Here is a 13,692-nt window from a genome sequence, read left to right as displayed (position 1 = left end):
ACTGTTAGGTATTCCTACTTTTCCAGTATGCAGAGCAGGAGTTGTAAAGGTGGTTTCCATACATTCTTCTGGGTCCAATAGTTGGTTTTAGGGAATTCTGTTATATCCATAACACTATGCAAAACAAAAACAAAAACAAAACAATGTGTGTCTCTCTGTGAGTGTCTATGTGTGTATGTATTTGAGTGTGTGTATGTAAATATATGGGTTTTCTTAGTGCAGTATACTGATTTGACTAACTGGTTATCTTCTTTACGTGCATTTAAGGGAAGGGTCACATCATCAAATGGTGTCTCTCATACTCAGAGTGGTTTGATTCTAAAGGTCACTCATGAGCAGCTTCATTCTCTCCTCATATGTGGGAGAAGAGTCAACAGCTGTATTTGGTAGTTCCATACATACAGCAGAGCAGAGGAGAGGAGAAATTTTGTTTCTTTCTTATTTACTCTGTCATTACTATTTTTCCCTCTATCATCTTCTAGGTCATCATCTAAAAGGATTTCTCCTTTGTGACATATTTATTTTATTTATAGTATGATTTTCATTATGTATGAGTACATATTCATTTTTATATTAATATCAAAAGCAATTTTAATTATTTCAGTTTCTTAGATGAGACTTTAATGATATATCCCATTTTAATAAATGTTACATAATTTTTTTCTTGGGTTGTTCACTCCAAATCACTTTACTTTCTTCCTTTTTATTTATTTATTTATTTTGAGGCACGGTCTTACTTGATAACCCAGGCTGGAGTGTACTAGCATGATCATGGCTATCTGCAGCCTCAACCTCCTGGGCTTAAGAGACCTTTCCATCTCAAACTCCCTAGTAGCTAGGACTACAGGCATGTGCTATCATGCACAGCTAATTTATTTTATCTTTTATGTATTTATGGAGATGGGATCTCACTATGTTGCCCAGGCTGATCTCACTCTTCTGGCCTCAAGCAATCCTCCTGTGTCAGCTTCCGAAAATGTCGAGATTACAGGCACGAGCCACTGCACCTGACCAAAATTACTTTTCATACTTACAATTTTTAAATGTTCTTACTGAGAGATACTTCACATATAATAAAATTCACCCATGTGTAGTGTACAACTTAGTGATTTTTAGTATGTTCACTGAGTTGTATAACCACTGTCATATTTTAAATTTAGAAAATTTTCATCAACCAGCAAATAAACCACCTTCCCATTAGTAATTACTTCCTCCCCTCTCCTCTATCCCTAGGCAACATCAAATCTAGTTTCTATCTTTATTGATTTGGCTATTCTGGACATTACATACAAAGAAAATTATACAATATGTGATCTTTTTGTTATTGACTTATCTTTCTCTTATAGTATTTTCAAGTTTTCATCTTATAGCATGTATAGTAATTCATTCCTTTTTATTCCAAAATTATATATATTTTATATGTTATATGAATATTACAGAACATAATTTATTATATATAATATATAAAAGTATATAATGAATGTGTTTATTGTAATTAATATATAGTATATATTTATAATATACGTTAAATATATATAATTTTAGCAATAAAAATTAATAAATTACTGATACAAGCTATAGACACACATATATGCATATATATGTGTATGTATATATATGTGCATATAGCATGTATGTCCATATATATTATCCACTTGCCAATTGCTTATCCATTCAGCAATTGATGATGGAGATTTATTGTTTTTATTTTTTGATATTAGTAGTAAAACTGTATATTATCACTGTATGTGTAGAAGTTTTATAAGGACATATGATTTTATTTCTCTTGGATATACACCTGGGGTGAGGTCTCTGGGTCATACAGTTACATGTTTAACATTTGACAAATGGACAAATTGTTTTCCACACAGGCTGCATCATTTTATATTTGCACTAGCAATGTATGAGGGATCCAGTTTCTTCATGTCTTCATCAACACTTGCTATTGTCTGTATTTTTAAATAATTACAGCTACCATATAGGTGTAAAATAAGAACTCATTGTGGGTTTGATTTGATTTCTCCATTACTAGTGGTCTTTAGAGTAATATCTATTTAAATTCATTGCCCATATTTTAGTTGGGATATTTGTCTTTTTATTGTTGAGTTGTATAGATTGTTATATATTCTGAATGTAAGTATTTTATCGGTATATGATTGAAATGTATTTTCATATTTTGTGAGTTACTTTAACATTTCTTGATAGTATAATCTGCAACTCAAAAGTTTTTAATTTTGATGAAGTTAAATGTATGTTTGCCTAGGCTGCCATAACAAAGTATCACAGACTGAGTGGCTTGAACAACAGAAATTTATTTTCTCACAGTTCTGGAGGCTAGAGGCCTGAGATCAATAGCAGCAGGGGTGGTTTCATGAGGCCTCTTTCCTTCACTTGTGGATGGACATCTTCTCATGTCTTCACAGGGACTTCTTTCGGCATGTCTGTGTTCAAATTCTTTCTTGTAAAGACACAGGTCTTATTGGTTTACAGCCCACACTAATGACCTTGTTTTAGCTTAATTACCTCCTTAAAATCCCTATCTCCAAATTCAATCACATTCTGAGATATTAGGGGTGAGGACTTTAACATTTAATTTGGGAGAGGAGACACAATTCAGTTTATAATTATAAATTATAAATTATAATTTATGATTCAGCTCACTTTGGTGCTCTCATTGTCAAATATATTACATTTTTATATGTTATAAGCCTAACGACACAGTTATATACATAATTTTATACAATTACTTTTTAAATCCGTAAAAAGAAGAAAGAACAAGAAAAACACAACTAGCTTGTCTTTCATAATAACTATATAATATCCTTTATTGTCAGTCTACTTTTTTTTTAAATGTGGATTTTTTTTTCTGTTTTTTTTTTTGTTGTTGTTGTTGTTGTTGATGTTGTTTTGTTTTTTGAGAGAGGGTCTCAGTCTTTCACCCAGACTGGAGTGCAGTGGCATGATCTCAGCTCACTGCATCCTCCACCTCCCAGGCTCAAGCAATTCTCCTGCCTCAACCTCTTGAGTACCTGGGATTACAGGTGTGCATCACTACCACTCAGCTAAATTTTGTATTTCTTAGTGGAGACAGGGTTTCACCACGTTGGCCAGGCCAATCTTGAACTCCTGACCTCAAATGATCCACCCGCCTTAGCCTCCTGAACTGCTGGTGTTACAGGCATTAGCCACTGCACCCAGCTAAAAATGTGGATTTGAATTACTCTGGTGTCATTGACTCTCAGTCTGAAAACCTTCCATTAGTATTACTTTTTGTTGGTTATATGATTTTAGTAGACAGTTCTCTTTTGTTAACCCTTAGAATATGTTTTATCTCTGTCTCTAATGTTTCTGATGTGGAGTCTTCTGTTAATCATCCTGGAATTTCTTGATTGTGATGAGTCATTTTTCTTTCTTAAAAATTATCTTGAAAACATTTAAGATGATTTCCTTTGTCATTGATTTTCAACATGTTGATATTGATGTGTCTGATTATGAATCTCTTTGTATTGATTCTACTTGGAATCTATACAGGGTTTTAGATATGTAGGTTGATATTAAATCAGATTTGGGAAGTCTACAGCCATTTTTTTTGCAATATTCTTCTGTTCCTTTCTATAGTTTCTCTCTTTCCGCTATCTCTATTATGCATATTTGATGTGTTTAACGGTGTTCTACACGTCTCTGAAGCTCTATTTATTTTTGTTCAGTTCGTTTGTTGGTTTGTTTCAAAACAATCTCTCTCTCTGTTGCCCAGGCTGTAGTGCAGTGGAGCAGTCACAGCTCACTGCAGCTTCAACCACTCAGGTTCAAGTGATTCTCTCATCTTGGTGTCCTGAGTAGCTGGGATCACAGGTACACACCATCACTCCTGGCTAATTTTTATATTTTTTGCAGAGATGAGGTTTGCCATGTTGCCCAGGCTGGACTCCAATCCTGAGCTCAAGTGATCCACCTGTCTTCATCTCTCAAAGAGTGGGATTACAGATGTGAGCCACCACATCCAGTCATGTTTGCTCATTCCTGAACATTTGTTCCTTTATGTTCTTCATGCTGTACAATCTTTACAGATCTGTCTTCAACTTTGCTGAATTTATTTTCTGCTAGCTCAAATTTACTCTTAATTCCTTGTAGGAAAATTTATTTCAGTTATTGAAGTTTGCAATTCCAAACTTGAAATTTGGTTCTTATATATAATTTTTAATCTTTTTCCTTATATTATTTATTTGATAAGATATAGTCATAATACCTTCCTTTGTTTCTTTAGATGTAGTTACCTTCAGTTCTTTGAACACATTTGTAATGGCTGCTTTGAAGCCTTTATCTGACAAGTGCAGCATTCAGGCCTCTTCAAAATTAGTATCTACTGATTGCTTCTATTTGTCCATCTTTATGTTTGTGGGTCATGCATTCCTGTTTGTCTGTGTGTCTCAATGTTTTTGTTAAAAATTGTCACCGCCACCCCAAGGGAGGGCAAGATGATGTAATTGCTTCCTTAATTGTGTGTTTGTTCAGTGAATTAGCTGAACGGTCTCTGCAGTCTATTTCCCAACAGTGCGCAGCTTCTCATGTCCCTTCTTGAAATATCTTCTTGTCTGTAGCGTTTAGTCTAGTGATCCTTTAGTAAAATCTTCAGTAACATTTTACCCTTTACTCTTGCACATGTGTCTGACTTAAGGGCTGCTATTGTAACGTATGGAAAAATGTATGATTTTGCCCCATGTTTATCCATAACTAGTAGTTTGTCTCATTTTATAATGAAGAAAAACTACATTTTGGAGAGGTAAATCAAGGTCAAGTGGTTTTTAATGAGCAGCTCAAACTTGGATACGGTTTTCTTTAACCCTTCCCAATGCCTGTTTCACTCTGCATGCAATTTCTTTCAAAAATTCCTCAAGGTGATGGTAATTGAACTTTTCTCCTCAAAATCGACATAAAACCTGCATTTCTCTTATTTCCTTATCTAGTTGTTTAGATATGGTCATCTGAAATCGAGGCAGCAGTTCGGAATAGGTGGTCTCCATACTGGGCACTTCACTGTTTCTCCCAACTTCTAAAATTCACCTACATTACCAGAGAGTTATTTTCTCCTCACTATATTTAAAAAGAAACAGGGATATATAGAGATTTTTCAAGAACAGTTCTAATTCTTAATAAGAAATGCAGGCAAGCAAAAGGGACATAAGTCTTCATAATTGAAAATTATTTCCCAAAGGGCACAAGGTCAAGTAAAAAAACAGGATGAATAAAGTTTACAGAGGGTAGAATTCTTTAAATTTTTGGTAGGCTAGAACTTTCGCCTTAGGATGATAGCAAAAGTCTATCTGTTCCACAAGTCAAAATTTCTTCCCACAGTTGAAAAGAAAACAAAAAAGTATAATTTGATATAAACAATTTCTTTTGATCAGTGCTTCTAGTTCAAGTATAATAGTACAAGTCAACTCTTTGGATTAACATGTACATTCTACAACTTCACTTAAAAATATTTATGTTGGCAAATAACTTATAAACATTATTTCTAAAGGCAGTGCAGATCATTCACTGCAAATATAATTTTCTTAAATATTTTTAAAGAAAAAAGTAAACAAATAATCTCTAACCAATTTCCAATGTGCTTTTGCAGCCTATCTTAACATAAAATTATATGATGCTTCTTTGTAAAATCTCAGTGGGAATCCTTTGCCAATTGTTGCAATGTTTAGATCTTAGTTTTGTGGCACATTGAAACACTTTAAATGAGGACAGAGGAGGAAAAGAAAGGGCTCTTAGTTAAACAGATAACTTGTGTACAGCATGGTGCCTTTTGTTTATGGGCTTCAGAGAGACTTCTTTGTACATGACACAAGTTCACATTGTGAAGAACAAAGACTGGTTTTCAAAGGCTTACCTCTTTTGTGATAGAAGAAAATGCATTTTCCCTCTCCAGGTGAATATTTCTAAGAAAGATTAATAGGTAGAGAAAAGATCATCTTCAGAGAAGATCAGAGCTTGAGCTGTGCCATTTGTGCTTCACGACTTTCCATATCCCCTCAGTGAGAGGGGGCATGCATGGAGAATATTTTCGTTTTTTACAAACTTTCAATAGACTAAAATTGAGTGACACATACAGCGGGGGCTGACTGAGTGAACTCCGAAATTAAGTGGGCATCAACATTGTATGAATTCAACTGTGTGCAAATATTCCTTAACAGTTTTCATTTGCTCTTAAGAACACATTTTCCCCTTCTGCTATCTATCTCTTTGACTCTTCGTTAAGTCATTTTGTATAGCCCCTTATACACACGTTCTTACGCTTCTAAAGGACTTGGCCACCAATGCGCCCTCGTCTCAGCATGACTTCTCCAGTCTCTACAATGAAACCCAACCTTCCTTTGGACCACCCACTTTGTTTCTTTTGCCTTCGAAAATTTTGAATGTTCTATCCTGAATCATTATATTTCCACACCATCTATTAAAAATCAAGCTTCTCCTGACAAACTTCTGTAACTATAATGTTCTATTTCCTGCTGTTTTAGAATAATTACCAGCATGAATTATCTCATGACTGACATTTGTCCCTGTATAATGTATGCTTGTCAAGACTGAACATTTAGAAACCTATTTTCTCTGTAGAGTTTAACCTACTCTAAAGTAGGTTGCTTGGCATTGCCATTGCATTTTACTGTATAAATAACATTCATAAATAATCAAGAAAAATGCTTCTGTAGATCAAGGACAATTTATAGGGCTTGGAAAGAACTTAGCTGAGCAAATAATGTTGTAAATATATTATGAAATCAGCTTATACTCCATTTTTTTTTGAAAATGAAATTCTAGGAAATTGGTTAAATGTAGTATGTGGTCCTAAAAACCTTCCAGTCATACAGCTAAACAAAAGTCTAATTCTTATTTGTGTAAAAATATTTAAAACTACATATAAGTTTTTATTAGGAGGTAGACAGCAGCCTTACTGCTAAATGAAAATAGACCCAAACCAAAAAAAAACCCTAATTAAAAACAAAACAAAATCAAATGGAAAAAAAAAAGTAATGTGGCTAGACTATAGTAAGAGCAGTGCCTAAGACTGTTAGAGAAAGATACCAAGAATGGGACAATAGGTGATAGATTCCTTGATCTCATCTTTCTTAAATGAATAAAATAATTTTCACAAGGAGTGTTTTTGTTTTCATTTTTCTGATAATGAGAAATTGCCTCAGAAAAATAAGGTAGTTAAACCATCAAAAATAAAATTGAAACCAAAGCAAGATAATAAGTAAAATATATAAAAGGTTAGGTTGAAGGACTCAGGAAAAGGTTCATAAAATAAGAAACAGAAGATAAGAAAAAAAGAACTAATATTTAAGTTCCAAAATTTATGTGATTACTCAGCTCACAAATTTATTCATAGGGCCCTCAGATTTACAGAGTATGTATTTTATTCAATTGTCTGAACTTTCTTTTTGACAAGCTTTCTCATGATAAACCTTCTGGGTATAGAAAAAATAAAAAATAATTTTAGCAAAAATCAACTTAAAATTTAGTTTGATCCAATAATTTAAATAGGATCTGGAGGTTGAACTTAATGTCATTAGAATCATAATTCATTTTAAGGTTTCTCCATTTTTCCTTGCTCCTCTCATCATTGTCATCAGAGATATGAGAAATGAACTTATATGACTTTATTAGGGGAAAGGCACGTCTCTTGCCTTATCTCCAGGTCTAGTCCTTGGGTATGTACTGTTAAATGCAAACAATTTCGGATGTCAGTAAAAAGAAACTTTATTCAAAATGATTGTTTCAACAAGGGATGAAAGAGTATGATGATAGAGTAGAAAGATTTCTGCAATAGGAACAGGGGATTATTGCAATATACAGACCCTTCAACAGGAGATGATCTACAACTGTATCACATGGACTGAAAAGGGGCTTTCTTTTTCAGAGGGGGTAAATAAGGCTAGAAATAACATGCTTTCAGGGAGTTGGATATATGGTAGTACGAAAGGGCAGTTGATTAGGAAGTATTTTTTTCCTGACGTAGGTCAGCCAATTCTGGGGCAAGGGTGGGAGCTGGCCGTGAAGGAACAGTTGTTCAGCATTACAATGGTTAAAATGGAATTAAGTTTCAGGGGATTGGAGTAGCAGAGAAGCCTGACAATGGTTTGGTGGTTAGCAGGCATCTTATCTAGATTGGTTAGTGGCAAACTGTTCAAGTAATCAATTATAACACAAAGAATGGGATTTGGAGGGTCCTGTCTAGACTTGTCCTAGGTAAAAACAGGGGTCATTCATGAGTCTTATCTAAGTCATGTGTCAAACGATGGTTCTTTGCAGTCAGCCATGCCAGAGAACCCCAAATATTAGTGAGATTCTTGATTGTCACTGTGTTTTGGGAGCACAGGGCTCAGGCCATGCTTAGCATTGTCAGAAACCATTGGGACTCTGCTGTCAAACCTTTCAAATGCCCCTGCTTGGTCAGCCTGCCATCTCCACTTACTCAGCTCAGTCAGAGCAAAGACACTGACTTTAGGTAGTTCAGGTTCCTATCACCTCCTGCCCATGCTAAAGACCACTGTGAGTTTACGCCATATACTCAGTTTGGCTCTTGGTCCAGATTGTCCTGTCCCTAGCAACAGTACCTCAGCCACAGGGAATTGCAAGTCAGGTCTGACACTTCTCAACTTCACATGCACAACATGAAGGAAAAGAAAAGTTCAAAGCAGGGAAACTGGCTACCTGATTATGCTTATTTGATCTGCGAATTCACCAGGAGCAAATAAATTGGTGCTGGATCACCCTGAATGATGATGTTTTTGGCTATGGGTAAATTCTGAGTTTTGGAGTAGTAAACAACCTCTTTTCTCTCAGCAGAACCTTTCTTGTGTACAGTGTAATTATAATGCAATGGCTACCTTAGGCTAACCAGTGAGACAATAAATATATGATTAAATAAGGGTAGGTGGAGGCAGGGAAACACATATTTAAAAATATTTATAGAACCATCTCACACCAGTCAGAATGGCTATTAGTAAAAAATAAAAAAAAAATATTTATAGAGATTATCCAGTTACTCTTACAAAGTATATATTCAGGAACACATAGATTTAATACATATTTATTATATATCAGCTCTCAGGTCAAAAAGTAGGGAAACATAAACAATTAGATATCAATGAAGAAAACGGATCAGATTAAAGGAAACTAGTAATTGTGTATTTTACAGTAACGGTCAAAGAAAGTAATCTCTTCAAGAGACAGTTTTTGTAGCCAAGGTGCAGAACTTGGCAGTGACAGGGGAATTAAACCAACCAGACACCTGCTAATTAGGAAAGATTGTCTTTTGCAAAAGGCAGAGGAATAGACATGGGTGGCTAAGCCTCTTTATTTGATTTTATTTTGCACCCAGGAGAATTGCATGACGTGATCTGAACAAAATTTGCCAGGAACTAATAGAGCTGAGAAGATAAAAGCAGAATGTGGATGGAGGTTAGACAACAAAACAACTTTGTTTCCAGAAAGTAGTTTTAAAGGGGTTTAAGAAACAAGTTTGCTTTTTTTAAGTCTCATAGTACAGAGAAATTCAAGAGGCAGTGAAGAGTAAGACATACATCTTTAAAAAATTATGGAATTAATTTTGTTTGTAAAATAAATGAAAAGACAGGGAAAACCTAATTAACTGTGACAGTGATTTGAGGGAGCTGAAAATCAAGCAGTGATCCCTAAATATATACGTATTTTGCAGTGATGGATGACAGCCCAATAGAAATTTCTTTAAAGACAAGCAAATTTGCATTTCTCTAATGATCAGTGATGTTGAGCCTTTTTTCATGTTTGTTTGCCATATAAATGTCTTCTTTTGAGAAATGTCTGTCCTTTGACCACTTTTTAATTTTTTTTTCTTGTAAATTTGGTTAAGTTCCTTGAAGATTATGGATATTAGACCTTTGTCACATGGATAGATTGCAAAAATAGTCTCGCATTCTGTAGATTGCTCACTTTGAAGATTTTTAAAAATTTGTTTGCTGTTCAGAAGCTTTTTAATTTAATTAGACCCCACTTGTCAATGTTGGCTTTTGTTGCAATTGCTTTTCATGCTTTTGTCATGAAATGTTTGCCCTTGCCTATCTCCTGAATGGTATTTCCTAGATTTTATTCTAGGGTTTTTATCGTTTTGGGTTTTACATTTAAGTCTTCAATTCATCTTGTTAGCTTTTGTATGAGGTGTTAGGAAATGGTCCAATTACAATTTTTTGCATATGACTAGTCAGTTTTACCAGCACCACTTAGTAAATAGAGAATCCTTTCCCATTGCTTGTTTTTGTCAGGTTTGTCAAATATCAGATGATTGTAGACGTATGGTCTTATTTCTGAGATCTCTATTGTTTTCCTTGGTTCTATGTGTCTGTTTTTTACTGGTACCATGTTGTTTTGGTTATTGCAGCCTTGTAGTACAGTTCGAAGTTGGGTAATGAGATACCACCTCATGCCAGTCACAATAGTGATTGTTACAAAGATGCATCAGATCAAGAAACAACAAATGCTGGTGAGGCAACAGTGTGACTACTCCTAAAAAATCTAGAACTGACAATACTACTTGACCCAGCAATTCCATTACTAGGTATATACCTAAAGGAATATATATCATTCTATTATAAAAATATATGCACTTGTATGTTTGTTGCAGCACTATTCACAATAGCAAAGAAATGGAATCAATCCAAATGCCCATCAATCATAGACTGAATAAAAACTATGCAACCATAACAAAAGAATGAGATCATGTTCTTTGCAGGAACATGGATGGAGCTTGAAACCATTATCCTTAGCAAACTAACAAAGAACAGAAAACTAAACACCACATGTTCTCACTTTATAAGAGGGAACTGAACAATGAGAACACATGGACACAGGGAGGGGAACACCACACGCTGGGGCCTGTTGTAGGGTTGGAGGGATGGAGAGCATCCAGATAAATAGTTAAAGCACATGGGGCTTAATACCTAGGTGATGGGTAGATAGGTACAGTAAACTACCATGGCACACATTTACCTATGTAACAAACCTGAATGTCCTGCACATGTATCCTGGAACATAAAATTTTTAAAAAAGATATGAAAATTTAGAGTAGATCACTTTACAAACCCTTTATTTGTCATTTATTATGTGTAGGCACTAGCATTATTGCATTTTTCCTTTACAATGGGAGTTACAAGAAGAAACAATAGGTTGGGTAGTACTTCTTCCTAAAATGAATATTGACTTTCTGCTAAAATCTTTCAACTTTGCCCATGACATTTGGACTAAGTCTCGACTCTCTTCAAATGATTTTCAAGTTATTACTAACCGTTTCACCATTATATGTTGACACTCCCTGCTTTTCACCGTATACCTTAGCCATTCCAATTTCCTTTAACTATTTTATACATAATGTGTGCTTCTGTGGTCAGTTCCTTTGCACATTCTGTTCTGTAAGATTGTAATGCTCTTGCCTCCATCTATTCATTCATCAAATCACATCTCATAGTTTTTTGCTGTTGTTTTGACTTGATCGAAGTAAATGCTTTTTCCCTGGGATCTCATTGAAAAATTCCATCTGATCTTCTTCTATTAGTATACATATCACACAAGGCTGTAAAAGTGACCCTATTAGTTTAGTTTCCTAGTAGCATGTGAGCTCAGTTAGATCAAGATATTGATCTTGTATACCTCTCTACACCAGTTTCTATTCCACTGCCTGATAGAAAATAAATGTTTGATTTCTCTTTTATAAATGAATGCTGAATGCACTTATGCGCATCAAATGTATAGTATACAACAGAAAGATGATTGCAGGTAAGCATACTGGCTCTATTCTTTTCAAACTAGTGTAGGGAAGGGAGAGAATTTATCTAAAGTCCTTCTTGAGTTATTCTTACAGTAGTTATCTCAGTTTCAACTGATCCTCTTGTTCATACCTAACCTTTTGTGCACCACCTCTCACTGTCCTCCTTGTCATTCAGTTCAACTTCACAGGAGAGAATACTATTCTTTCCCCACAGGTGATTAAAAAACATAAAGTAAGTCGCATTTTCTTATAGCTTTTCCCTTATATCTCACTATTATTAAGAAGATATTATCAAGCTTTATCAATTTTATGATTAAAATTAACGATTCTGAAGGAGAATAAATTGTTAAATAAGATTTATTTTCACATAGTACAAAAGAAATTATCAAAAAAGTCAAACCTTCATGAGGTGCTGGTTTTTCTCAAGGCCATTTCTAGTTCCTAACCTCACTCTCCTTTTTAGAGTCATGCTTTTCTAAACAGCATTTCTTAATTTAAAATCAAGTAGGTGTGTATTCAACTCTAGAAAATCCAATTGCCATCCAGAAAGAATGATCTCAGCCCAGGCTACAAACTCCTTTCTCTAGCAATTCATCCAGACCTTCTTCCACTCTCAATCCAGCCATTAACCAACTCATGGACATGCACTTTTCACTAATTAAGTCTTGGTCAAAAGTTTCATATTTACTAATCATAAATGACCAATATATAGGTCAGTTCCTATCAACCCTTGTTAATACTTTTTCATCACTTAGATAAGTAATCACACATCTTAACAAGCTGTCATTCTTGTATTTCTCTCCAGCTCACTCATGATTCTGATCTCACGTTGGTCAACTTTATGCCCAAGGAAACTGGAATTCCTTCTAGCCATAGAGTCTTTTCATTACCTATTTTCTCTGCCTGGAACAATCCTTCTTCTCAACTTTCCATGTGGGAAAGGTAAACGAGATAGCATCTCAAATGTTAACCGCTTATAAGGTGTTTTCAGACTCTCTAACCTAAAGAATGCCATACTAGTTTTGTATTATTTTCTGGTAGCCTTTGTCATGAATCCAAATGATTTCGTCTAAGTATCTTAGGGCTGATGGTCTAGCTATGGGGAGAATACAAGGCAAGTAAGCAAATACTTTTAGTCTCTTGTTCACTATGATATCTCTATAGCGGGGTGTTATATCCCCAAGCATGTTAGAGTCCCTAAATGAATGAGAGAATGAGCAATAGAGAAAATATTCCACCTACAGTCATTCTAATTCTTTTCTTAGAAGACAAGAAGTAAAGGATAATTTCATTCTTCCAGTAACAATAGTAGTTTTAAATAATAGCAGTAATTGTCACATTTACTGTAACAGCAAGGTAAAGATTGCTGATTGACAAGAGGAATGGAGATATTGGCAAGAGGTTCAAAGACTATGCAAAAATGCTTATTCAGAAAGTTAAATGAGACTATTCCAAGACTAAGTAGTTTAACTGAAACTGAAAAACACACAAACAAAAATTGCCCTTGAAGATGCTGCTAAGAGTTTTTCAGATTCCAGATCTGCTAAGAATAGCAAGTCACTAGTTGACAAAGCAACTTAAAATACGGTGAAATAAACTCAAAAGCTGCTGGAACATTCTTCCATCACAACCTGATATCAGTAAGAGCAGCAGTTAATCAGAATGTGTGGACAGGGCATCTGAGCTATCTGCATAGGTTCTATAATATGGCTCCATTCAAAATGTTCAAGTCCTGTATCATTGAGCAAATCAAAAACTCATAGAGTAAAATTTAAAACACACCTCCAGAGTGTAGAAAAATGAAATTTTCAGCTGATTACTTAATCTCAAAATAACATCACTACTTGCTTGACCACCTTTACTCACAGATTCATGGATACACAGTTTCATCTTGG

This window comes from Aotus nancymaae, unplaced genomic scaffold (genome assembly GCF_030222135.1).
Source record: "Aotus nancymaae isolate 86718 unplaced genomic scaffold, 86718_ANA_hifiasm-v0.15.2.pri h1tg000022l_1, whole genome shotgun sequence".
Classification (NCBI taxonomy): Eukaryota; Metazoa; Chordata; class Mammalia; order Primates; family Aotidae; genus Aotus; species Aotus nancymaae.
Note: the sequence above shows the minus strand (reverse complement) of the source record.